At 51.2% G+C, this 6,299-nt stretch overlaps 1 pseudogene across 1 annotated transcript in view; it reads left to right on the top strand.

Moving 5' to 3' along the window:
• LOC309607390 (vomeronasal type-2 receptor 116-like) overlaps window positions 1-6,299 on the top strand; it is a 22,138-nt pseudogene extending 15,839 nt beyond the window's left edge. Inside the window, exon 2 of the transcript in view lies at window positions 74-6,299. The product of the transcript in view is annotated as a vomeronasal type-2 receptor 116-like (transcript). The remainder of the gene's footprint in view (window positions 1-73) is intronic.

The raw sequence follows: 6,299 nt of genomic DNA, 5'->3' as shown, positions 1-6,299 counted from the left end.
GGGAAAAGGATGAGGCAGTGGTTGATATCAGGCGCACCTGACTCTGTCCTTCCTATCTGTGCCCTGATCCAAGTCACTATCTAGAACCAGATTGGGACTCTCTCCTCCTTTCATTGAAATGAACACACACTCTGGCCCTACACACATCACTGGTTGCATTAAGGGCTCTGTCACTGCCTTCTACTGTGTCCTGGGGTACATGGGATCCTTGACCCTGGGGAGCACTGCTGTGGCTCTCCAGGCCAGGAATCTACCTGACACCTTCAACGAAGTCAAGTTCAAGCATGCTGGTGTTCTGCAGTGTCTGGGTCACATCCTTCTCTGTCTATCACAGCACCACGGTGGCCATGGAGATCTTTTCCATCTCGGCCTCCAGGGCAGGACTACTAGGCTGAATCTTTGCCCCTAAGTGCTACATTAGTCTTCTGCTGAGTCCTGATAAGAACATCTTGCAAGGGATAAGGAGTAAAACAGGTCCTAGAGCCAATAAGCATTCCAAAGATTTAACTCATGGCTCTCAAATAGATGAGTAACAGACACATGAAAATGAATCACCATTTTTATAGAGACAGCGAATCAAAGCCAAATTTATAATTTCTCTTTCTCAATTAACAAAGGTTTTTTTTTTTCTATGTGCTCTAGTAATACCAGGGGCACAGCCATGCTCAGTCAACAGTTCCTGAAACTTCAAGGTCATCTTGGATATTCTGCTCACCAACATTAAATCTATTGTCTATTTACATGTACAAGAACTTCATTTTACCCTCCACTTCTTGAATGAATTTTCTAGCTTATGCACTGATAGTTGGTACAGTCTACCAGGTGGTCTGCTATTTTAACTTGGTCCCCAAAACCATTAGGCAGCATCAACAGGAGTTCATGCTCATACTTAAATAAAATGATCTTTCGCATACTAATTTGGGGACTTATTCTGCTATCTCTTCTTCTAATATATTTAGTTTTATTTTTACCTTTTAACTATTCAGTTTATCTGGTGCTTGTTTTTGTGGTCTGTGGAGGAAGCTACACCATCTCTTTTTACGAGAGAGAACTGGAGGGCATGTGGTTTGTTACCTACCCTGAGTGAGTTGGGTCTACGTGACCAGAAGGGCCTAAAGTGAAAGACTGAAGAGGGTTTGGGGCCAAAAGTCCCAACTCTGGGGAGGCCCTACATGATGACAGGGTACTTTATAAGTTGAAGATGTCACAAGCAAGGAGGGAATAGAATCTTAGCTTCCTGGGAGCCTGGGAATCCTGTGGGGTCTGTGCCATCCAGGGGCCAGTTATAGGACACACAAGATTAGAGACACACAGAGGCTCATCAGAGGGAAGAATTTCCTGCACGTCAGAGCCACTCAGCATGAGAGATAGAGGTAGGAGAGATGGGATCTGCCCTGAGCTCACACTGCCCACCATCTGGAGTGACAGGAACATGCAGGACGTGAGGGAGTTGGAGGGAGTCTCTGAATTAGCCCAGGGCAGGGAGGATGAAACCTCACCAGTTATATTAACAAAGAGAATTTAATATAGGAGCATTAACCAGTTATGTGTTTTTTATTGCTGCGAGAGCAAATTATCACAAATTTTGTCACTTAAAACAACACAAATGCATTCTCTTTCAGTTCTGTAGGTTAGAAATCCAACACGGCTCTCACTGGGCTGTGTTCCTTTCTGGAAGCTCTAGGAGAGAATCCATTTCTTTGCCTTTCCCAGTTTCTAGAGGCTCTCACATTCCCGTGCTCCACCCCTGCATCTCCCGGGCCATTCCTCAGTGGTCACATCTCCCTCTGATTCTCTTCTGTCTCCCTCCTCAACTTCTAAGGACCCACATAATTAGATTGAACCCACCCAGATAACCCAGGATCAGCTCCCCGTCGCAAGGTCCTCAACTTAACCACATTTACAAAGTTCCTTCTGCCATATAAGGTGACCTATTCTCAGCTTCCAGGGATTAGGTTGTGGACATCTTCGGAGGACAATTATTCTGCCTACCACACCCAGCAACTGAAGAACTAAAAAGGCAAAAAAAAAGAATGCTCAGTTATATAAAGCAGCTTCCTCTCCCTAGGGCTGGAGGAAGAAATGGGGGAGGCTAAAGATATGAAAACATAGAAACTTGGAAGACGGGCCCTATGGGGAAGGAACCCAGAACTCTGAGAAGGGGGTGCCTCCCTCGGGCATCAAGAAAAGAACTGCCGTCCCTCACAAGGTGGAGGAACCTATGTTTCTGATACAGACGCTATCACTGTGTGCTGGATTTGTAACTCCAGTCAGAAGGTTGTCTTAACAGGGAAAAAAGCCACACTCCACGGGGCTGTGGCCCTATATGCTCCTGATGAGATCTCTGGCCGCTCCTCTCCAGGCAAGGATAGTGCTTTAGGCTGTTCTTTTTAGGTTACAAAGGTGCCGTTTCAGCCAACACTGGCCCTACCATGTGCTTGAAACTAACCTGTGTTGTTTCATTTGGTGGACATTCCACACACCCAGGTAGCTGACCCTGCTGAATAATGCCTTGTGGAAACAGAGGTTTTAGGATGAGAACTACTTCTCCTTACTGTGAGGGATGCTGCCATTGGGGAAAGGCCACAGTTAGGACAGTGACATTGGGACTGGTGCCCAATAGGTGCCCTCCAGGCTCCCCGGCCCAGCCACGTGGTGGCAGTAAAGCAGTTTAGAAGACAAGGGTGGACGGGGAAGGAGATCACCACACACCAACTAAAGAGCTGTGGACGCAGAAGTGCTTAAAGAAAGCAACCAGCAGGCTATACAGACTGCCTCCCACTCAGGCCAATTTGTCCTAAAGAGCCTTTCCAATGACAGTGTGGGGGACTGAGATATGCAACCTGAAGCCTGGGGCAGAAGGAAGTTGACACGCAGCAAAGGCGACCCCTGGTGTTTTGAGTGGCAGTTGCCTGACAGTCACGGCTCAGCATACCCCATGTGAGGGCCAATTAACTTGGCTTCTAACTGGGCATAGGTGGACAATGAGAGACCAGCTCCCCTGTGTTGCTCCTCCCCGGCACATCTGTTATGGGATAAAGTGGGCCCTGCCCAGCAAGCACCTGTTATTAAATGAAACTGGTACATCCAAGAAAGGAGTAAACCAGCCATCAACGGACTCTCTCACCTGCGTGAATGGGTGACCCTCAGACGTGGGGTCTTCAGTACACCAAGGTCCCAGAGGATGCCTGGGCCTGATGCACAGTCAGACCAGTTATATTAAACAGTCCACTGTGGCTGGGCAGCCACAGGAAAAAGCCAAAGCATGCAGAAAGGAAAAAACTCTGCCCGTGGACAGAGATGCAGACTGGTGCTTGTCCTGGAAGACACCCCCTGAACACATCTTGTTACATTTTCACCAACTTGCAGCCAGTAGCCAATGGACATCAGTGTAGCACCTGACAACCGAACAACCTGGATCAAATCCCAGCCCCTTAGGGACAAACACTGTGGCAGCAGACTGCACAGGACCCATACACTCTGTCCATGACCCATGGAAAAGGATGCTTTGGCAATGAACATCAGTGGAACTGACATGCTGACCAATTCTGCATCACACAGGTAAAGACCACAGCCACCTGGATACATCATCACAAAGGGCATGGCAATCAAGCCATAGATCAAAGCCTGGCAATGCCAGCACCTGAGGCCAAGGAGGCCTGGCTAATGTGCCTGACTGGCAGCTCCACCAGCAAGTGACAAAGAGAACTCTGGGGTGCACGGTCCAGTGCACTAGACCCGGCCAGTCCTGGCAAATAGAATCTAGAAATCCTTTACCCTTGTCCCAGGAGTACCACTGGGTGTTGACTACAGTGATACCCTTTCTGGGTACAACACAACAATTCCCACTTGCAGAGCAAACGCAGGCCATAGCATTTGAGAACTCCTAAATGTGCTGCTACATATTTGAACTCCCTGAACACATCTAGTCAGACAGTGATGCCAGTCTCATGGTCATGAGTGCCAACAGCAGACAACTATCTGGCACTCATGGGACCTTTCATGTAATGCGCCTTCTCCCGCTTCCCTTTTCCCCTCCTGTGCCCACCTTCGGCTCTGCTCTGCCACCCACAGGTCCCGTAGCCTGGTTTCCTGAAGGCAGTAGTGATGGTCTGGGATGAGGTTGCCAAAACATTCTGAGATGACAAGCCTGGGGCTTCCCTTACCTCATGCCTATGCTTGCTGGATCAGGCAATTGTGGACATTGCTGATAACGAGCATGAGTATGAGATGACAACTCCTAAGGTGGTCCTGCCAGCATGGCCACCACGTTCTGGGATGCCACATAGGAATCTCCCAGGCATGAATCCAGCCAGAGTAAGAAATGGCGAGGACTTCTAAAAGGGTAAAGTCCCGGTGCTGCAGGGACAGGTCATACATATACTGACCTTGCAGCCGTGAAAGGACAGCTGCTCCGCTGGTGGGGAAGGAGCACCTCGGACTCCCGAAGGTCAGAGACATTGGGGAGGGGGGCGTTAGCGACTTGGCTCTCACCTGCAGGACACCTGGACCAGCCTGTCGTCTCAGAATGCTTTGGCAACCTCGTCCCAGACCATCACCACTGCCTTCGATCTAAGTCCTGGACACCCACTCTCGGGACACTCTAAACTGAGGACTATTGACTCGGGAGGCAGGATGGCCTCCACCAAAATGACAAAATAAGATTAATTTTCTAGTTGCTGATATGATCTCCCTCAACGTCATCTTATTACTGCTGGTGCCCTGTGGTCTCCCTCTACTGTCAGAACAAAACAAGAACAAAACCAAACTTCTCTTGTGTGCTTCCTCCAGACCACAGCTAGTGCTCTAAACTGAACTAATTGCTGGATCTGTCACCCCCAACCTGGTCCTGCTGATGGGACCACCTCCCCCTCTCCTGGTCTCTTGCCAGCCCCCCTTGGATCTGAGGGGTCAGGCCTCATCCAGGGGCACATGCAGAGGTGGCTTTGGGAAAGACTTGCCCATCTCGAGGAACCTCCTGTGCATGTGGGGAGAGGGGAGGTGGCCCCGACTCCTGGGCTCCAGCTCACCCCCCAGGTGGAGCTTGGGCTCTGGTGTGAGGCTGTCTGGGTTCAGTTCCCATCCTGACCTAGCCGCTCAGTCCTGTGTTTCTCCAGGAGCAGAACATATGTTCCTCCGCTCCAGGTCTCCTCCTCCTTCCTAGATGGCAGAACAATAGTGCCTAGCAGCAACCTTCCTTACACACAGCGCAGAGGACCCAGTTAGGGGAAGGACTTGGCCGAGGTCATGGACAGGTCAAGGCCTTGGCAGCCTGGTCCCCATCCCTGGTTCTTGCTCACAGTGAGATAAAAGCCAGAGCTCACTTCTGCACAACTCTTGACCAAGCCAACCAGGAAAGCCCTGACCTGCACTAGGACCCTGAGCTGACCTGAACCTGACCTTGACTCTCACTCTTTCAATCCTAACCCCTAACCCTAACCTGACACTGACCCTGACTCTGACCTTGACCCTAACCCTGAACTTATCCCTTCCCCAGTGCCCACAGGAGGGCAGTCCCTGCCATTTGCTGACCCCACAGTAAGACAGCCATCCCTCTGGGAGCCCCAACAGCTGAGGCCATGTGGCCCTCACTCAGGTCCCTGCTCGGGTTACACAGCATTGCTCTGACTGCTCTCTCACCCCCCACCTCAACTCCTTCCAGCCTTCTCTGGGGCTGCAGTGGGCAAGGGGCTGCCCAGACTGTGCACTAGCTCCCAGCACCCTCAGGGGTGGTCTGAATAAACAGAGACTTGGTCAGAACTCGGATCCGGTTCCCCCTTCTCTCGGCCAAGCAAGTACAGTGAGCTGTGTGCCTGGTGAACTGGGGGGAAGCAGGCACCCACCAGTCACACACCAGTAACGTGATGAGGCCGGGGAAGGGGCCCTGGAGAAGGGCTGGGGAGCGGGGAGACTCCTGCCCTGGGACACGGGGCTTCATGAGAGCTGGGCCTGCGAGGATGGAGCAGCCTGCGACCCAGTGGGACTGGAGGAGGACATTTCTGGGGGACAGAACAAGGAGGGGCAGGAGCTGGAGAGCAGGAGGTGGCAGCTGATAGGTTTGACTGCTGAAGGGAAGTAAAGGGTGGGGGGGAAGTAGGGGTTGAGAGGTTGCATGAGAGACTGCATGCAGGACCAGGGCTGCAGTGGGGGAGAAAAGTGGGGGGTTGGGGCGTGTGACTCAGACACATCTGCTCACTGAGAGGCCATTTAATAACTCTCAGGTGTCTCTGTCTTTCTCAGCCCCAAGTCCAGGCCCTTGAGGGCAGGGCCAGTGTAGCTTTTTGTAGCCTGTCAGAATG

Source organism: Balaenoptera borealis, assembly GCF_965194805.1.
Source record: "Balaenoptera borealis genome assembly, chromosome: 12".
Lineage (NCBI taxonomy): Eukaryota > Metazoa > Chordata > Mammalia > Artiodactyla > Balaenopteridae > Balaenoptera > Balaenoptera borealis.
Note: the sequence above shows the minus strand (reverse complement) of the source record. Positions and strands in the feature narration are given on the sequence as shown.